The following is a 21,244-nucleotide window of genomic DNA, read 5'->3' as shown; positions in this document are numbered from 1 at the left end:
TGCATTGGCCTTGATACTGTAAGTCAGTTTCGGTTGTGATACCAAGCAGAGACAAATGAACACTTCCTACCTCTGAAAATGCTAGCAGGGTGCTGTTGTAAGATGATTTGTTTGGGCTGGTCAGTCCCGAGGTCATCTATGACTATGGGTTGTCTTCCACAGTTAGCGCTTACTTTAGCAGGTGCATCATAGCTGCTCGCAGAAGGTGGCCATGCTGGGCACAAGCACATTTGCTTGCTCTTCCATTGGTGGAAGCAGATAAGTTTAGCATTTCCTTATATCTGTTGTGTAAGTGTATTTAAGGATCGATTCAAAATGGAGGAAAAGTAACCACATTCCATTCAGGTTTAAACAAGGCACACACACACTGCTTACAATCGCACTGCAACTTTTGATAACGTCATGTGCGTATGCAATTTTCTTTTCTTATTATTGTTTTTATTTCATCTAGAAAATACATTGGTTAACGGGATCCTAATTCCCAGGGTGTGTGATGTCTGCTTAGGAAGCTCTCTTTAAGAGGTGGAGGAACAGACTTCAACAATGCATTAAAAGACCATGTTTCCTTGAATGAAAGTGAATGGCAACACAAAGACCACTAACAATCTCGGGTGCTGTCAAGACATGAGTTGAATATTGTTGGAGTCACTTTGTGAATTCAGCCACTGAATTCTTTTGTGTGTTTCATATCAGAAGTAGAGGATTCAGGCATAAAAATTGCAGAAATCAGTCCGTGATTTTCATGAACGTTTTTTTAAATTGACGTTTGATTGTCGAAAAACACGATCCAGTTTCTAGGTATCTTTTGATGCTCTTCAGAAGTGCCCCTTTCAGTAAAACCTGATAAAAGCTGAGGAATGGGTACACTTTTCTGGATGTCCTTCACATTGTTGGAGCCTACTTGTACCTGATTCAGGAACAGGAGGTCTAAAAAAGAGCAAGGTGGCTGGCGATTTCATAGAATAAGGCTCCTGTTAGATTTTCTTCCAGTAATCACTTGAAGCTGAGCTTTGCCTGGGTGTTATGAAGAGGGTCAGGATGAACGGAGGTGGTTTGATTTCCCCCTTCTCTAAACGCAGCTGGTGTATGAGTCACAGTATTTGCAAAGTTGGATGGAAACGTGCATATTTGAACTTTACGAATTAATAGACTGTGTGACTTTTGAGCCATGAAACCTCACTTATAGACCAGAAAATGTCTCTGTTCCATTATACCTCTGCCATTTCCAAAACTGTCAAATATGTTTGGGACCATGTTTGTACTCCCTTAAATTTAGAAGAATGAGAAGGTATCTTATAGAAACATAGTAAATAATGAAAGCCATAGATAAGGTAGAGGTAGATAAATTGTTCCCATTGGTGGGGGAGACTAGAACAAGGTGACATAGCCTCAAGATCCAGGGGAGTAGATTTAGGATGGAGATGAGGAAGAACTGCTTTCCTCAGAGGATGGTGAATCTATGGAATTCACTGCCCTTTGAAGTAGTAGAGGCTACCACAGTGACTATATTTAAGACAAAGTTTAAGAGATTTTAATAAAGTAGGAGAATTAAGGGAAATAGGGAAAGGCAGGTAGGTGGAGGTGAGCCTATCATCAGATCAGCCATGATCTCATTGAATGGGGGAATCAGGCTTAACAGGATTGATGTCCTATTTTGCTTCTATTTCTTAAGTTCTCATGTTCTTGATCAGAATGTGAGTGAACTTTTAAGGAAAATGAGTAGCAAAAGGAGTTGGAGTACATTCAATCTTAAGAATGGAAGGATGGAAGTCATGCAGACCAGATGTTATGTTTCAATAAAAAAGAGGATCTTAAATGCAAGGTGGCAGTTGAACCCAACATTAGTCATAGTGTGGTATATGAGTGCAGAATATAAAGAGTTCCCATTTGGTGGAAGGAAAGGCATCTGATGATTAATTATTTGTTCATCAACTGAATGATAGCATTAGTATCCTAAAGATAAACTTGAGCTTTTTATTAACAATTTCAGATGCCTGCATTCATTTAAAGTATGGCTGAAGAAAGTAGTTAACACTTTTATTTACAACATCTGAGCTGGAACATTTTAAGATTCATAGATTCATAAGAGATTCACTGTATTATTACTGCACAATGAGTGGCTGGATGACTCAACTCACTAAATGGCAATTGAAAAGCCTCATAGAATTAGCCATGGCTGACCGAACCTTGAATGAGCATTATGTTGTTTCAAGTCCCAGTCAGCACCTCCGCCCAAAACCCAGGCAGAGATTCCCTCATGTCAGTCCAGAGGCTGATGAAACTGGCGGGGAATCTTAAATATGAGAACAAACCCTTCTGCCCACTAACGTCTCAGGTTGTTGACCGAACCGCTGCGTGAGAGTTGTTAACTTGATTTGTACCTTAATGATTCTATGGACTGGGTAACTTCATGGCTCTCCACAGTTGGAAACTCATCGCCCCTCTTACAGGTTTTGCTTTTGGCTTTGCTGGGGTCAGAGATGGTGGGGTGGGTGGGAGGGGTGGGGGAGCACTTTTCAGTTACTCACACCTGATGATGGAGCAGATTGTACTGGTTACATGGTACCAGATAGCATACCAGAAAAAAGGCTGGCCTGACAGAGATTAGTATTTAAGAAATGGGATACAAGATCGTAGGTAGTTTCTCTTGTATAGAATTATCCTTTCCTAGTTCACTGACCAACAGTTATCTTTTACCTACCTATTAAACACACATTATCTCTTCAATTATAACTCTCATGCTCGTGAAATGTTGTTGCTGTGTTTCCTGGATAAGAGTGACACTGTTCAAAAATATTTATTTGGAATACATTGAAGTTGTGAAATGCATAATATAAGGTGACATAACATTCATAGAAAATGTATTTAATGTATAAAATCATATCAGAAAAGAATCAATGATTGGCAATCTAGAAACAGGTAAATAGATTGAAATTCAAACCAAAAGCATTAATACATAGGGTGTATGATAGCATGAATACCCCAGCATCTCTGGTGCATGTTTCAAATCAGAACCTTTTCTATAGGAAATGCAAAACATTCTCTAAAGGGTCTAACATGTTACACGGGGTATAGCAACATGGGAAGCATGTCTATTCTTCATAGCATTTGACAACACTAGTTTTGCAGTATCTTGTGTATTGCTCTATGGAAGATGGGAATTATTTTAGCCTATATTGTGAATTTGACTTAAATATGCACAGAACAAAACATTGCCACTCTGACTCCATAGTATTTGGGTGAACAACCGATGTCTATTTTGTGTTCAGTTCTAGAATATCATCACTGCAATTGTATGGAATCAAGGGTACATTCTTTCCTCTTCTGCCTCCACAGGAATATTTGAAAAGTCTTAGGAAAACAGTCACTTTTGTTGGTGACCTGCTTAATTGTTGCAACACACATTGAAATCAATTCTCCTGCCTCAATTCCTGCAGATATTTTGGAATCCACATTAGTTTCTGTTGTTCTGGGTAAGAACCTTAGGAGGACTGGACCACAAAAACAGCACTAATTTGGCCCAGAAATGTTGGTGTTTCTTCCATAGAAATGTAGGTTGGTATTGAGGATAAGAACGCAATGTGGCAGTTATGTCCTTAAAGCGTTTTCTGATGATTCACAAGGTCCAATCACATTCTCTGAGGATGCATTGAACTGACATTTGTGAAGCGTCATGGGTAAATGACTCCTGCATCTGGAAATGGGATATCAAGCAGGTGTTGGGAAGCATCTGTGTTCCTTTGTTAATTCCCATTGCTTTGAGTTCTTGATGGAATGTAAGAACTGCATTAGCTCTGCAAGGTTTTAAACCTCAACTTAAGAAGAGGCAAATAGCCAGAATTACTCCTTGGACTAACTGAAAGTGTTCCTAGTTCAGAACATTAGAGAATTTTTTCATTTGTACTTCCGTCCTACTTTTCTTAACGGGATCTTTGCAAGTTTGAAATTGCTATATTATTATTGCACCACAGAGCAAATAATCTAACTGTGACAAATATGGGTCTGGTGTAGGTTGTCCTTTTGTGCATGTGTCTAGCATACAGAGATGATTTTCTTCTCCATATGTTTGTGTGGCAATGGGATCTGGGAGTCTTCCAATATACACATCTTGCTATATGCCACATATACACTGCTTCACCTGTCTTTCATGTTTGCATTTGTTAATTTTGCAGATGAGGCAAGGTTTGGTTCACCTTTAATGCTGTTGTATTCTTTAGAACAATAAAACATAGGCATCCACAGAGTAGTGTGCCATTTAATGTAATTTAATAACTTGTCTATGGGTGATGAATAAAAGGAAAGAACTCCGCTGAGCCATCTGATTTAACTTAAACAGTTAATCGGTCTGCATTCCACCTCGGACTGAATATGAACTAAACTACATTCCTTTGAAAGTGTTTTGCTGGTTGACTATCTGATTTTAAAACTAGCCTTTTGTGGTCCAGCCCTCCTAAGGCTCTTACCCAGAACAACAGAACCTAAGTGGATTCCAAAACCATAGAGTGAGGGATCTTTCCGAGACCCAGACATGCCAATGAATTACTTATTGTTCACTCTTCATGGAAAAGCAACTTGCAATTAGCATACTGGCCACTTTTCGTCTGACTTGGTTTCAAAGCTAGACATGGAGTTCTCTTGAGAAACCAATCCCTTTAAACTGAGGTTCAGCACAAAAGACATTTTAAAATAGTCCATTTAATAGCTTTCATAGAAAACAAACAAAGAATTGTGAAACGTGAGAATTACATACATTCACATTTTCGGATCAAATTAGGGCATTTCTTTCAATGGATAATGGAGGAGATGATTTAGAGGAAGATGGTGAGGTCACGTTGTCAAAAACCGCAGAGATCACTCAGGACAAATGGAGAAATGCTATCTCGACTATCTATTTTGTGGCAATCCTAGCCGTTTAATTTCAACAAATGTTTGCTTCTACCTCTTCAGATTCAATGTTGAGAGAGGAAGGAAATGTAGGAAGCTACAAAATGTATTCCTGCATTTTTTTTAAAGTATTAAAATATCGTCAACACCTCTTTCCAATTCCCACTTTCACCACTCAGTCAAAATTGGTGCTAAATGTTACTAGAACTCTGAGGGTCTCCATTAGTACTTTTTTTTCATACAATTACCATGAAATAAGCTGGATAGAAAGAAAACTGCAACCTGCCTTACATTTGACAACTGTTTTATGAAATTTTCCTAACTTTCTTTCTGTGTAGGTGACTTCAGTAGCCGGTCTAATACTGCAAAGACTCCCTGGAATCAGCATACATTGTGGAAGTTAGTCATCAGATTTTCTGCGTTCCTGGGATTAGGTTTAAGGTGAATTACATTTAGAGAATGCTGAATAAGGTGAAAAATTGTCAGGCCCTGTATAAAGTAGCATTACATTTATAAAGGACCTTATCACTTCTCGCAAGGCTCCCCAAAGTAATTGACATGCAATTAATTACCTTAAAGCACTCTTAGTGTACAACAAGAGTTAATGATTGTGTCATTACATTTAGAGAATTCGGAATGCAGAACGGAATTGTTAAGACTGTACAAGCGTTACTGCAGAAATTATAAATGGAAATTCTCAGGATGTGTGGTAAAGGATGAATTGCAGGGTCAGTACTTATGTATGGAAGAGGCTTGGTAGATTACATCCATTTCCTTAGGGTATTGACAACCTGTCAGACCATGTCAAAGAGCCTTTTATTAAAGAGCACTTCCTCTCTGTTGCAATTACAGTGCAATCATTGTTTGATTCAACAGTGACAAGCAAATCTATAGAGCTGTACAGCTTTAAGCAGATCTAGTAGAGAAAAATGTTTTTTAAGAGATGCTTGGATCTTTAAGCCACAGTAGAACCTTCGACTAACAGCTGATCAGATATTTTGACATAGCCAGCACAATTCTTCTGACAACACAGATTGTCAACTAACTATCTACTGTGAAATAATACTGTTATGATATTAATATTTCCTTTTATTTTTTGGTAGTTAAAGGATATTTGGAGGGATGAACTTGTCAACAAGCAAGCTCTGACAACTGTTACACATTGAGGGCATCTTATCTTTAGGAATAGTGCAGGAGACCACTGAAATGGGTCCGAATGGGAATGGGATGGAAAATTAAAGTGATGCGTAACTGGAAGCTGGAAGTTAAGGGTCACTGAAGGGACTGAATGAAAGTGCTCCGCAAGTGGTTTCTCCAATGTCGAGGAGCCTACATTAAGAGCACACAATTCAATGCACCAATTTCACCTATGTTTGAACACCATCTCATCTTGGGAAATCAATAATCAAATTCAAAAACTTCAGCCAAAAAAACTCCTTCTGAGTGTATCAGAATTGGCTCTGCTGTAAGGTAGAATATGCTGCATTTATTTCTCCCCACAGACATTCTCTGACTTGCTGGGCATTTCTGTCAATGTATTTTTGTTTTCAGTTCCCCGAACATCTCCCACCACCATTTCACAGTTTGACCTATCACTTTGTTTACTTTTTCTCGCACTAGTTGCCCTCCTTAGACGATCAAGTGGATAGCATTTTAAACTGCACCACCAGGGCATCTTCATATCACATCTGTCAGAGTTTATACCCTTCTATCCATTCTTTCTCCATCCTCTCTGCAACTTAAAACAAACTGATCTTCCCACTTTCCAGTTGTTCTGAAGGGGCTTGAACCTGGAATGTCGATCATCTTTCTCTTTCCACAAGTGCTGCCTGACCTACTGAGTGCTTTGAGAATTTTCTGTTTTATTTTTTTTCCAGTGTGCCATTTATCCTACTTGTCTTTCTTGGATCATGAAGTACATGGTCTTTGTTTATGCCCTCCCTCGTCAGTACATCGGGTTGAGAAGGGTCCTTTGTCTAAGTTCCTTTTGACTACTCTGTGCTTACATCCACTTATGTATTTTTACATCCTTAGCCTATCCTGTTTGAAAGTGATTCTGCAACTGCTCACGCCCTCCATTTTCTGACTGAATTACCATTGGCAAATCCTCCATCAGATTGAATTGTATTCTAAAAACTTAACCCTGGAAGAACTCAATGGATCAAGCAGCATCTGTGAAGGCAAAAGGTGTAAAACAATAGGCACTTTCAAGCAGGGAAAACATCAGAGGTTCTTTGCCCTTACGCCTAAAGACTTATTGGTAACTCTCTGAATGCTCCGTGGTCGGCTCCAGGATGCTGATTCCAACCCTTCTTGGGGAAGGATTATTGGTGGAGCGCTGCACTCCGCTGTCTGACCTGAATGTACAGCAGCTGAAAGCGGTTGGTAAGGGGTGGGCTGATGATACCGTTAGCCTGTGACTCATCTCCCCACTCACCCCTCTCCCTCCATGACCCACTCAAGGCAGGGGCGTAGGCGGGAGCCATTGGGCAGCAGGGGCTGGTGGGAGTCATCAGGGCAATGGGGGCCAGTGGGAGCCATCAGGGCAGCGGGAGCTGGCGGGAGATGTCAGGGGGCAGCTGGTGCTTCGGCCTTCGGGGTTTCTCTCTGCAGCTCAAAACGCAGAAGAGCAATGGCCGTCTTCCCAACCCATGGGTCAATGTCAAATGCATTCTGAAACAGTATCCTGAACATAATTGTAAATGGCATGAAGGGCCCCCTCCCAAAATCAGCACAAATCACTTAAAGAGCTGATGAAACGTCAGTAATATATATCTTTGCCAAATCCTATGGTCGCTGAAAAACCAGCTGAGTTCCTTCATCATTTTGGTGTGTTTTTACTACAATCACAGTGTCTGCAGACTTTCTTGTTTCACTTATGCACCAAGATGATCCAGTGTGCCAAAGACAAAGATAAATTGTGACTACCTAATAATAAGTTGGTACAGTATGTTCTAGAGACAGGTCTCAAACCAATGATGCAGACATCTTTCCTATGAGATATACAGGGATGTGTGGATAATCATGACAGGTTAGTAGTCTTGAGCCCAAGTACATCAGTTAATTTATTAAACTTGCTGTTCCAACATAACTATGTAGAGTGATGAATGGTTCACACACCCACACCCCTGTATTTTGGTTAACTATCTTTTCCACAGAGACTTATCACAGCCATGAAGAAACTTATTCAGAACAGAATAAAATACAGTAAATAGTCCTATTTGTCACTTGTCATCTCAGTATGAACAAAAATCTCTTCTGTAAACCCCGAGCCATTCATGCTGGTCAATGTTCAAGGTCTCTCTCTAAGGTCGTCCAGCCAAAATGCTCATAATCAATGAAAAGATCCAGATTCACAGTGAACCATGTGGTCAAATTGGAACATGGCCAAACAGAGGATGCCCATGGAAACATCCCCACTGAAATATTAGGACAAATATACATTCTCTTCCTGACACCATTTCCTGTGAGTAATTTGACTGTGGATAAAGTGACCACAGGCTAATTCTCAGCCAATTGTTTTCGATGGTGCTGTTGCTGAGCACAGTCCATTAGGAAGTGTGGTCTAGAAGGTGGGAGTTAACCACAGCTTCTGAGCAGATTAAAGCCCCATCTACTCCACCCAAGCGTGGGCAGGATCACCATTCCAAGGGAATTACAGCAAAAAGGGGTCAAAAGCTACTTACAGGTCATTTGTTGGAGTAGGATCTTCTGGCTGCTGGAGCAACTGCATCTGCTTTTCAAGTTGTCCTGCAGTTGGCTAACATTTCATTAGCTCACAGAGGGGAGCTGGGTGGAATGCGAGTGTTTTATTTTTACTCAATAGTGATTGCAGAAACAAATTGCTTGCAAACATGGGTGGCCTGTTAAAGGTTTTTTTTTTCTGGAAATGAGCATAACCATGAGAAAAGAGACTACATAGACTAATGCAAGCAATGGTGGGAGAGGAAGAAGGCTGAGGACTTTTAGCAGGAGGTCCCATCACCTGAGCTCCTCCAAGGAGCAAAATAATTATCAATGAGAGAGACTTGCTTCAGAAAAAAAGCCATAACAGAAATACAACCATAGAACATTACAGCACAGAGACAAGCCTTTTGGCCCTTTTAGTCTGTGCTGAACTATAATTCTGCCTAGTCCCACTGGCCTGCATGCAGTCCACATCCCTCCAGACCTCTCCCATCCATGTATCTGTCCAAATGTTACTTAAATGTTAAAATTGAGCCTGCATTCAAGTTCAAGTTCACCAAGTTCAAGTTTATTTGTCATCCGATTGTACTAGTGCAACCTGCCACAGTGCAGAACAGTTCAAAACACGTGAACGTATATTACACACATGCAGACAAAAGATACATATACACAGTACATATATTAAAATAAATATTATTAATTAATGGTAGTCACAGAAAGTCATTTTAGCAGTCTCACGGCTGTAAGAAGAAGCTATTCCTCAGCCTGATAACTGATATATTTTTTTCCGATGGGAATCACTGGAAGATGCTGCATGTGGGGTGGGAGGGGTACTCCCTAATTTTGCGAGCACTCTTTAAACAACAATCTGATAAATCAGATCTAAGGGGGGGGGGGAGGGGGCCGCAGGAAGGGAGACACCAGTGATCCTCTCTGCCGATTTTATGGTCCTGTGGATTGAACCCTCCCCCCCACCACCCCAATTCAATGCTCTTCAGCAACTGTACCAAACTGATATAGGTGGCCAGGACTTTCTCAGTAGAGCTCCTGTAGAAATTGACAGAATGTTGGTCGGTATCCTTGTGTGCTTCAGCCTTCTAAGGAACTGCAGTCGCCTTCCCGACAAGTAAGGAGATGTTGTGTGTCCAGGATGCTGGCAGCTCATTCCACACTCCAACAACTCTTGGTGTGAAGAATTTCCCACTGATATTCGCTTTAACCACTTCCACTTTCACCCTTAACCCATGGTCTCTGGTTCGTATCTCACTTAACTTCAGTGCAAAATACCTACTTGCATTTATTCTGTCCTCTTCCCTCATAATTTTGTACATATTGATCAAATCTCATCTCAGTCTTCTATGCTGCAGGGAATCTGCGAATGACTGCAGTCAAGGCTGTGACCTTAAGTCGGGCAAGTCTTGCAGTGATAATGGTGAGGGAAGCCACCATTGCCCTAAACTTTCATGCAGATATCTCCTGCAAGGCTGCAGAGCGAGATAGAAGCAATCTGGTATCATGTGTATAGAACTGTTGAACATGGAGGCTTCTATATACTCATTAAGCAACTGCACCACATTCAGATGAGAAGAAAGTGCACTCAGATTTGCACAGATTGTGGTTTTCCCCAGGTACATCTATTTTCTTGACTCAGTCAATGTATAGCTGGGGCATGACCACTGGCAGCATATCATAGGCAAATGCCCTTTATCCCTGTAGCAGATGACAAGAAAGAGTGGTCTCAAGTAGCATCTGAACTGCTGCCATGATCGTAACAGGCAACAATGAGGAAACTGACATATAGCAATGGTGGAAGCAACCTGAAAGAAGAAGCTGATTTCTATTTCATGACGTAACTGCCTGACTACCAGGGTGATCCTTTAGCTGTCCTACTGAACATCTAAGGAACTAACTGATGCCCTGTAATAAGAATTAAACTAATCAAAACCCTGACCTGACTGAGGAAGAAAACCTGGTGTATTTACCCAGTCTGGCCGATATGTAAATACAGATTCACCCATTTCTCTTAAATACCTCCAATGCAAAGAGGAATCATGGATGGAAAATAAACACCCTCATTATCAATAATGTCCACTTCCTACAGGTGAATAAAGTAATATAAATATATTGCAACTACAGCTGGGTTTCGTGCACTCTTTGGTGCCTGCGTGACTGTTTCCCCAGCACTACTTTGTGCCCAAAGCACTTGTTGACCAACCATGCAGAGATTTCTCCTCTTCCAAGTTCTAAAATTCTTGCACAGTTAGTGTCTGGGCTTTCACTGTGGGTTTGAGCAAAGTAATTCCTCAATCTTCACTTCAACTTTTCTGTACAGATTGCCCGTGGGAAGAGATGAATGAGTATCAGAGCCAGCACCACCTGGCTGAGGAACAGTTTCTTCCCACATGTAGTGAGATTCATGAACGACCAAAGGAACTGCTCTCACTAATCATCGAGACTCTCATTTTTACAAGACAAAATCTATTTATTTATTTATTTGTTTTTATAGATATAATAACCATATAACCGTTTACGGAGCAGAAACAGGCCATGTCGGCCCTTCAAGTCCACACCGGTTCAATAGAACAACTCAACTAGCTCAACCCTCCTGTTCTCCGCCCCTAACCCTCTAACCCAATTCCATAAGTCAATTATCATCTCCAAGACGAGGGGAGGGAAGGAAATATTCTCCTGGTGCAATAATATTTGATCTGCAAATGTATTATTTGTCTGTCTGTGTTTTATGTCTGGTTGTGGGCCTTTTCTGGAAAGCAGAAACACTGGTGATAAACTGAGAGATTAATTAACCTGGAGCAGGCCAGAAATCAAACCTTCCCAACTTTAGAGAATTTTTATCCATTATGTTAAATTGCAAACTGTTTTCTTTACTTATTGATCTGTGACCTTTTACTTGGATCAGAATAAATATTTCCAGTTGCTTTTGTACGACAGAGATAAAGCTACTTTATTATAGCCCAGATTATCTGACCTGCATTGCTGAATGTGGCTTCCCCACCGAGAGGGTGGGATTGTGGTAACCTTTTTAATTTAATAGGCTATGTCAGTATTGATATTTAGTTCCAATATAACACAGTGTTAGTAAAGGCAAGCAGCAGTTATTCAGAGTGAATATATTGTACAAACATGTGTAATTGTATGATTCATTGGCACACGTTATTCTGTGGTAGTTCATCAAGCCGACAAATTATCTAGGGTGGCCTACCTTTCTGATACAGTTATCAACCACAAAGGGGAATTATTCTTTCTTGTCCAAGTTCGAATCTATGATCTCTGCATTAGTTGTGTCGGCATGCAGGCAGCTAAATATAGGCTGTGTGCCTATGAGTAGTTGAAGTAATATATAAGGAGAGTTGGCAGTCAATGACGGAATCTTACAGCTTCCCAACAAATGTAATGATCACAGGAAGGAAGTGACGCAGCAGGAGTTGGCTGGCGGTGGAGCTTGGTGGCGAGGAGAACTCCTCAAAGCTGTGGAATGCTGCAACCTAAACAGGGTTTCTTTGGAGCCTCCTCCACAGATGATACATGATAGATTGTAAAAGCATTTGCTCTTTCAGTCTGACTATCTTTGACTAATTCTGACTGATTTTTTAAACCTGCAGCTGCTTATTTGAATCATATCTCCTTCTCTTCTTTTTTTAAAACCTATTTTGGTTCTTAAACATTTCCTTTTGCTTATGGCAGTTAATAAGCAAGCTCAGACGTCCCATATATATTTTTTAAATTTAGACATAACAGGTCCTTCCAGCCCACAAGCCTGTGCCGCCCAAATACCCCAATTTAATCTACAATCTCCATACGTTTTGAGGAGGGTAGGGAGGAAACTGGAGCACCTGGTGGAAACCCACACTGCCGCGGGGAGAATGTACAGACTCTTTACATGAAGTGCTGGATTCGAATTCAGGTCATTGGTGCTTAATAGTGTCGCAATAACTGCTACACTAACCATGTCACCTTGTTTCTAATATGCCTGCTTGGACTGACCGAAACAGCTTGCTTTCAGGGCAATATACTAGTAAACTTAAAATATTACAGAAAATCACAAAAATAGCTTACATCTAAAAAAATGGTAGGCTATATTTTTAAAAATGGAATGTGATTTTGTGATCAACAGCACAAAATCCATTAAAAAAATACTCAGAAAGTGTTCAGGAAGCAAAATCTTCATTATCCAGTGTAATCAGTGCTGCAAATGCAACATTATGTTTGGCAATATTCTAGATTTCTTTCACATCATCTATAAATTCAAGGTCATTTCGGGTGCAGACTGCTGGGAAGTAGGAATAATTTAAATGGTACCGACTTGTCATTACTTTAGTTTTGCAACATCTAAAAATGTTTAAAAAAACTTTCTGCTCAAGAGACCCTGTATCGTGAAATATTATAATTGCCACATGGATGCCACCTCCTGAATGAATAGGTTCTTTAAACATGGCATTGTAGTTCACAAATAGTGATGCCTAACTCATGGTAAGGAGATGGATTGATGGTGGAAGACTAGACACTAAAACTTTGCCATAAAGGAAGATGATTTGCAGTGTCTAAAACAAGCTATTGAATGTGTGAAACCAGGATCAGATTGGTCAGCAGGAGCAAGTTGTCCAAATTCATCTCAATCATTAAAGTATAGAAATGGCCAGATCTTCCTCACTTCCCAATACATCAAACTTATCAGGTCAACCATCCAAGAGTGGATTATAAGGATGCTGTCTGTGTTATTTCCCACTTTTATTCCCATGCTGTTGGCTATAGGATAGCTCCATTAGTTCTCCAATTGCCACTCTTTGTGTGATCTTAAATGGTGAATGATGACGAGGAATATCAAAGCTGGTCCTCAACTGAAATCCAAAAATGCAGAGATTCTGGCAGTGACTATTGACAATGATCAAAACAAAAATTCTGATCAGGCCAGATGTGAAGGGCAATTGTAGTACCCTTTGCTTTAATGGAGGAGGTTAGAAGTCTTTCCACCAACTGGTCACACTGTAATTTGTTGAAGCAGAATGGTAAAGTTCAAAGATTGGTCAAAAGTAATGATATATATTGTTGGTAATTTTGATGTCATGATCAAAAAAACTTCTCATCAATGTGACCCATGCTCCTTCTAATGGAGTTAAGAGATCTGTTGTGTTACGTGTAATGGGTATGGACTGAGAGTACTAACTAATTACAGCCTCAATTAGGAAAATTGAACGACATTGATACAGAGTGAGGGATAGCACTAGGTGAATATAAAATTATGAAAATATTAGATAAAGGCAGGTAAGTTGTTTCCATTGCTAGGTGAGACCAGAACTGGGGGACATAGCCATGTTCATGGTGGTAGATATAGGATGGAGATGAGGAGGAATTTCTTTTTATCATTGAATAGTGAATCTGTGGTATTCACTCTTTATTGAAGCAGTGAAGATTACCTCAGTGAATATACTTAAGACAAGGTTGTGTAGATTTTTACATATTAAGGGAATTAAAGGATATGGGGAAAAGGCAGATAGGGAGAGATGAGTATATCATCGGATCAGCCATGATTTAATTGAATGGAGGAGCAGTCATTATGGGCCGGATGGCCAACTCTTTCTCCTATTTCTTACGTTCTTATGAAACTCAGGAACACATACCTACACACACACACACACACACACACACACACACACACACACACACACACACACACACACACACACACACACACACACACACACACACACACACCCATTACAGCAAAAAACACTGCAGATAGAGAAAAATAATTGCACGATTATAAAAGTAAAATAAATGTGATCAGTCATCTGAGGTTTGGTTCCTGACCGCTTTCTGTAAATTAAGCAATGTCGTTTCACAAAGCAGGTGAAAATGATCTGCAGCTGAAGCCTCAGAACCAATTGCATGTCTGCATGTTCAATAGACATTGTGTAGAGTCTGGAATCTCCCTTTAAATAACTTGACTGGTCTTCAGTCTAAACAATCTATTCAGAAAATCATTTCCATTGCGGGACCATATGCCCAACATCTGTGGCTTAAACTACCCTGTTCAGTCTCACTCAAGTAACAATTACCAGCCATTCTGTTTCACAGCTTTTTGTGAAAACTATTCTTGCCTGGCATTATTACTTTGCAAGGGAGTGAAGATTCTTTTTGCTTCCTGCCTTCATGTGCCAATGAAAAGGGGTCATACAAGGGTGCCTCTTAGTTTTAGGTTTTTTTCTCTCTCTGTGTACCCATCATAAACTATCATGCTTTTCTTTCCACTTCTCATCACATGGCAATAATATGTGAAGCACTGCAATTTCCTTTCCATTGTTAGTTCATTGAAACTGTTCACACCAGGATGCTTGGCAGTCGCTGTTCAGCTGTGAGTATCCAGCCCTATGCAGCCTTATGGAGAACCAGCCAAAGAAGAGCCACTTTCTGAAAACAGCATAAGGCCTCTTCATTTAACACCTCTGCATATTTCCTGCTATTTCTCTGATACTAAGTGTATATGGCATGCATTCAATTAGCTGTCTGTAATTAGTTCCTGTTTACATTCTGAGTGGACAGGACTTGCGTATTTTTCTTTCCCCCTTCTCTGCTTGCTTTTCAGTTATTGCTGTTTTAATCTGGATTCAGGGAGTCTGCATCTTGGCGTGGTTGGTCCCATGACCCCAATGTTTACATGACTAAACTCCAGCTCCCTTATGGGGAGGTTTGAATATCATGTGAACAATTGGATGTAGGACTCACTTGGTATAAGAGGGTCAGAATGAACAGAGTAAACACTGGTAGCTGGATCAGAAACAAAGAATGGAATTAGAAGTGAGACAATATAAAAGAAAGATCTGCATATATGTGGATTCTTTCACAATGTCCCAAAGCACCTTTCAGCCAATAAAGCACGTCTGATGTCTATTTAACAAACCAGCTGGCTCTCAGACAATAAGATCCCAGAAATTACAACATGCTCATTACATAATAGGATTTAGTGAAATGGTGAAGGGCGTATACTAGCCAAGGCATCAGGAATGAATCCACATCTTCAAAGTATCAACTTACATCCACCCGAGAGGGCAGATAGGTTCTCAGTTTAATGTCTTTTCTAAAACACAGATCATATGGCATTGGAACATGAAACTAAGTTTTTTGATTCAAGCCACCAAGAGTATGACTTGCATCTGGAAACTTTTGAATGAGAGGTTAAACTGCTACCTTGAAGAAGGGCTCTGGTCTGAAATGTTGGTTGTACATCTTTACCTCCTATGGACGCTGCAAAACCTGGTGAGTTCCTTCAGCATTTCTGTATTTTTATTACCATCTCCCTTTTCATCTTTTTCAGTCTTTTCTCTTATTTTAGTTTTCTCTTTTCTCATCTTTTGAATTTATGTCCATGTTTTTCCACTTTGGATTTGTAACTATCCTGCGAAAGTTCAGGTGAATGGCATTGAAGTGGTTAAAGAAATTCTGTGTATTGTTTTTCACACACATATACTTTGAGCCAGTCAATGGCTATGAGGTTGACCTCGGCATCATGCAGTATCTACTAACACACAAGTGAAGGTCATTATCTCCTCACATAATATGGCAAACTTTTTCACTTACATTATGTGATATTGTTATAGTAAGTCCAGGCCCTACTATTTTTTTGTATATTGGGATGAAGCTTGTGAGGCTTATATTTTGCAAGGTATGTTTTGTACTTTTCCATGCATGAGGCCTTCACCTTCTGTTTTTTTTTAATGGCAGAATTACTGAATCCTCTTGCATTGACTGGCTCTGTGATTCCCTTTCCAATCCTGATAAGAAAATCCAAAGATTAATTCTGGGTCAGACCTGTTGAATAATTCCTTTTGCAGGGGAATCAAGAACATAGCTATTTAATATTTTAGTTTTGGAAAAATATGCATTATTTCAACTGTTAAGAATGGTCTAACTTTTAGAGTGACTCCCATAAGTTATCCAGCAAAATATGAAAAGATTAAATGCCTGCAGCCACTGCTATGTTAACACTTTAAAAATACAATATTATTTATTCTTTAGTGGCAATGAAAATAAATGGAGGACAATCTTTTAAATTCCCTTTGAAATTTAAAGAAGTGTAGATGCCAGAGATCTGAAATAACTCTGAGAATGCTTCAGATGTTCGAAGTTCAAAATTCAAGTTCAAATTTACTGATAGAGTACATACATAACATCACATAAAACCCTGAGATTCTTTGACCAACAGGCCAGGCAGAATTTCAACTTAATGGTAACTGTAAACCGTATTCAGGAATAAAGATATGTATACCAGAGAGAGAAATGTAAACAAAGAAAGAAATGTAAACGAACTATGTGACAGTGAGAAAAATAAATATTCAGTCATAAATAAAGTGCAAAGTAAGAGTCTTTAAATGAGCTTCTGACTCAGTGTTGTTTAGGAGTCTAACGGTAGATGGGTAGCAATTGTTCCTGAACCTAGTGGTATGAGTCTTGTGGCACCCATACCTCTTCCTGATGGTTGCAGTGAGAACAGAGCATGACCTGGGTGGTGTGGATCCTTGATGATTGCTGTTGCTCTCAGATGGCAGCGTTCCCTGTAGATGTTCTCGATGGTGAGAAGAGTTTTGCGTATGATGTCCTGGGCTGTGTCCATTATCTTGTGCAGGGCTTTCCACTCAGAGGTATCTGGTACCCCAATACCAGGCCATTATGCAGCCGGTCAGCAACCTTTTCACTGCACATGCGTTGAAGTTTATCAAGATGTCGTACTGAAACTCCACAAACACCTGAGGAAGAAGAGGCACTGAGATATTTTCTCCATGATAACATTAATATGTTGGGTCCAGGAAGGATCTTCTGAGATAGTGACTCCCATGAATTTATTTGCTCACCTTCTCTACCTCTGATCCTCCAATTATCGCTGGATCATACATCTCTGGTTTTCCTTTGCTAAAGTGATGTTGAGTGAGAGATCGTTGTTAGTCCACCAATTCCGCCAAGTTTTCAATCTTACTCATTGCCCCTTTTTATACAGTCCACTACTGTGGTATCGTCAGCAAATTTGTAAATGATCTTGTTGTACCAAGCCACGCAGTCATAAGTGTAAAGAGAGTATAGCAGGGGTGAAACGTGCCTGTGATACTCTGGAATTGATGGAGTCTGTTGAGGAGATGTTCTTACCAATTGACTCTGATTAGGGTCTAGAGGTGAGTAAGTCCAGGATCCAATTACACAGTGGATTGAGGCCCAAGTCTTAGAGTTTGGTGATTAGTTTTGAGAGGATGATCGTGTTGAATGCTGAACTGTAGTCAATAAAGTGCAACCTGATGTATGGATCTTTGCTATCCAGGTATTCTAAGGCTTAGTGAAGAGCAAGTGTTTGCCTTCGTCTTGTTGTTCCAGTAAGCAAATTGGAACAGATCTATGTCGCCACTCATACAAGCTGATATGCTTCAATACTAGCTTCTCAAAATATGTCATTGCTGTGGATTTGAATGCAACTGGTCAGTGTCACACCTGTCAGTTATTCTTCATTGTTTCCATTCTCATCCAGAATCTTCATGTCGCTGGGGAAATGGCTTCCCATAGGTTGTACTTGCTCCTTCTATATTGATTTGGATCTCTGGTCTTAAATACCTGTGATATGGCTCTCAGCAGGTTCCGGATTTCATTATTTATCCAGGGCTTCTGGTTGGGGAAAATCCTGAACGATTTGGAGTGGACACCTTTGTTGACAGTTTTTTTGATGAAGTCTGAAATGGTCCTTGTGTAATCAGATCCTCAACTGAGTTCTTGAACACTGCCCAATCTGTTGCCTCAAGGAAGTCCTGTAACAATTTTTCAGCCTCCCACAACCACCTTCTGGCTGTTCTGAGCTCTGGAGTCTCTCTTTTTAGGCTGCGCTGTATGTAGGCAGAAGGAACACAACCAGGTGATCTGACTTGCCAAAACACAGTTTGGGGAAAGAATAATAGGTCTTCCTTATCTTTGTGTAGCAGTGACCAAGTGTGCTGGGACCTCTGGTACAACAGGTTACATGCTGTAGAAAATTGGGCAGGGTCTTCTTGAAGAGATCAGGCAGCATCTGTGGTGTGAGCTGCAGAGTTATCAGTTCCGATTGGTCTTCTTTCATCAGAACTTTCACTTGTTTTTCTATTAGCTTGATCTGTGTGGCAAAGAGAAATAGAAGTGAGAGTGCACGAAGGATATTTCAAGTTGAATACCTCAAACTGATCAGCCATTAGAGTCATGGAGTCATGAAGCACATCAATCATTAATTTTTATTCCCCTCACCTTCCTGCAAACTCTATCACTCACCTGCACACCATTGGCAAATTTCAGTGACTGATTAAACTTTAAACCAGGAAAGGGCTATTCATTTGAACCCTGATTAAAAACAGCTAGATAGAAAATGTAGATGCAATCTGGATTTATTAAGGAGAACACAAGGCATTGGTGATAGATTACATCTGGCCCATGACAAATCATCTGCCGAATCTTTGTCAGTAGGTCAGAAGCGGCTCCTTCGTTTCAGGAAAAACCTCGCTAGGCCTGCTGGCATTCAACCACAGTTTTGCCATCCAATGCTTAAAATCCCCTCCCCCTGCAAGCTGCTTGCCCATTTGTAAGGCCCTGTCACTCAAAACCCTGGGATACTGGGCACAAAAGAAGAAAGAAGGCATTACAGGCTGCCAGTGGGAACCTCCGGCCAAGGGTGAAAGAGGGCAGACTACTGCACTGAGGACACACATTCCTGTGGATTTTTGTGCAAAGACTATGTTCAGCTGTAAATGGTCCCATCAGCACCCTGCTAACACCACAGGCATGAATACTGATCTGTAATTCACAGCTGTTCTCATTGAAAAGGAATCATCATTTCAATCGGGCTGAATAACTGTGATGTCAGCTCAGAGTAAGAACTCCCACCACTGATGCCAGTTTCATTTTGGCTCCAATTAAAGCAGATTTTAGTCATATTGCACTGAATGGACTGATTCAGATCCTCGTTGGCCCTGTGCCCACTCCACACTAGCCAAGGGAAGCGGGAACTGGAATAACAAACAAGGCTGAGTGAAAATAGTCACACAGTTCTCATTGCTTGAAGACCGTTAGCTGCACAGCAGTTGGCTGTGGGTCTACAAGGCAAGAATGGTAAACGTCAGCTATTGTTCCTGCATCTGATCTCTATCTGATGTCACCTGCTAGAAAGTATGCACCCTCTACTGCATATCCCACTCATACATAAGGAAAAGGTACTCAGGGTGGGAGGTATCAAAGGGTTACCATTGGCTATTTATTTGTATCCCAACAAGAAGCAGGAGAGCGGAATAATATGGGGAAAATCATTTGAAAGATTCAAAATGAATTTACCAGCCTTACTTCACAGTCTTAATATATTCTGAAGTACAGTGACGACAACTGTTCTATTTATCATGTCCAAACCCTCCAATAAATACCCCTTTTCTGCCAGCATTACTGGCAGAAAAAATGTATTCACATAAATTAAATTTGTAGAAATTGTGCATCATTTGTCACACTCACTCTTCTAGGATTATGAGTATAAAATATGATAAAAATTATTAAAGTAATCTTGTTTCATTTTAGAAAAGGATAACATTGAAGTAGTAGTTCCTGGTGTATTGGGGAGCATGGATGATGTCAATAAAATTAAATTATTTGACTTAAGTCTTCAAGTCCAATATTGGAGGTCTGAAGACAGGCAGAAAGTCTTTAAATTTAGACACACAGCATGGTAACAGGCCCTTTCACCCCACGAGCCCTTGCCACCCAATTACACTCAAACAACCCGCAGTATGTTTTGAATGGTGAGACGAAACCAGAACCCCCGGGGAAAACACACGCAGACACTGGGAGAACATGCAAACTCCTTACAGACAGCATGGGATTCGAACCCTGGTCCTGGTCGCTGGCGCTGTAAAGGTGTTGCGCTAACTGCTACTCCAACCGTACCACCTTCAAATGTAGCACCCAAACTGGGAGTTCAACCCTGGACCCTCAGGTTAAAAGTCTGATGCTCTACTAACTGAATTATCCAGGCCCTGATTTCCTACTGAACTCCACAATCATCTCCTGGAAATGTGGGAATTAATGGGTTCATCTTCTAGTTTTCTGTGGACGTTATTGTTTAACAACCATTCTAAGCAGGAGCCCAAAGGCCTCCTGGGTCCACAGCACATTTCAGTAAAAGCCTTGTTTTCTTTTCACCTCAGATAACATAAATATTTTTTGTTTTTTTATGCAGTTGGTAAGAAAGATGTATGGAAGAAACCAAAACTTGACTCCTCAGGCAAGGGGACCTATAAACTCAAAGACGTTGAATGGATAGGATCAAGACTATGATGTGGTATTATGGAAATTGTATATCGGAAGGACAGCCAAGTGAATTGAATTAAGTTCCTAACAAACATCACCAGATAGAAAGATATTAAAATTCTGGAGCTGAAAGTGTTTGACTGGATTGAGAATAAAAAATGAAATGTGCAAATTATTTGGTCAGACATTGGAGAGAAAGTATATGTGAGCTTGCAATTTATGGATTTTCAGCTTTTCCTGATTTTTTTGCATTTCTCCTGTTATTCAGAAACATTAGAAAGATCCACTAATCGTAATACTTTTGGGAGGACCTCATCTGCATTGCAAAGGGGAGAGAATGCATATTTGCTACTCAGCTATAAATGAA

General features: G+C 40.3%; 1 protein-coding gene across 1 annotated transcript in view; it reads left to right on the top strand.

The window, feature by feature from the left end:
• The window catches only part of LOC138740530 (protein sprouty homolog 2), a 79,870-nt gene extending 58,898 nt beyond the window's left edge, over positions 1 to 20,972 (top strand). Inside the window, exon 4 of the transcript XR_011342977.1 lies at positions 20,807 to 20,972. The gene's annotated coding sequence lies outside the window, so the exon portion shown is untranslated. The remainder of the gene's footprint in view (positions 1 to 20,806) is intronic.
• The last annotated feature ends 272 nt before the right edge of the window (positions 20,973 to 21,244 follow it).

This window comes from Narcine bancroftii, chromosome 8 (assembly GCF_036971445.1).
Source record: "Narcine bancroftii isolate sNarBan1 chromosome 8, sNarBan1.hap1, whole genome shotgun sequence".
Classification (NCBI taxonomy): Eukaryota; Metazoa; Chordata; class Chondrichthyes; order Torpediniformes; family Narcinidae; genus Narcine; species Narcine bancroftii.
The sequence above is the reverse complement of the archived record's forward strand: the minus strand, read 5'-3'. Positions and strand labels throughout refer to the sequence as shown.